The following is a 575-nucleotide window of genomic DNA, read 5'->3' on the forward strand; positions in this document are numbered from 1 at the left end:
TTTTAGTCCAAAGTGTTACACTTCATATTAAATTTCAGCCAAAGACCAAAGTAAAACCTCAGTAAACTATGTTTAGCTTTACACATCATTTCCGTTCAGTTAAACTTATTATGAAGGCAGGTTTTGTTCCACACTACTCTCTGTCACACCCTCCCTGATGTCACCCTGTTCATGCCATCCCATGTGTCAAGTTACCCTTATGGTCCAAGTTTTAGCTTCCTTGGGTCACAAGGGACTTGAATGCATATCAACTGACACACATGTAAACACACAGTGAATTTAATACATTTACTCCAAATTTGAAATGAACTGTAAACGCTTATGTACTGTATCCCAATTAAACATTACATGTGACTCCAGACTTTAAGTGCGTCACGCCCGAAATCGCATTTCAAAATTACACTTTAATCCCTGTGATTGCAGAGTTCAAGAGGTGATGCACCCAGACTTTGTTTCACCCACTCTCTGCCACACACCCTACCCTGATGTCACCCTGCCTCATTCCTCATGTCAAATTAACCCAGTGGTTCAAGTTTTGGCTCCCAAATGTTACAAGGGACTGAATGCATTAGGTT

Source organism: Penaeus monodon, chromosome 21 (assembly GCF_015228065.2).
Source record: "Penaeus monodon isolate SGIC_2016 chromosome 21, NSTDA_Pmon_1, whole genome shotgun sequence".
Classification (NCBI taxonomy): domain Eukaryota; kingdom Metazoa; phylum Arthropoda; class Malacostraca; order Decapoda; family Penaeidae; genus Penaeus; species Penaeus monodon.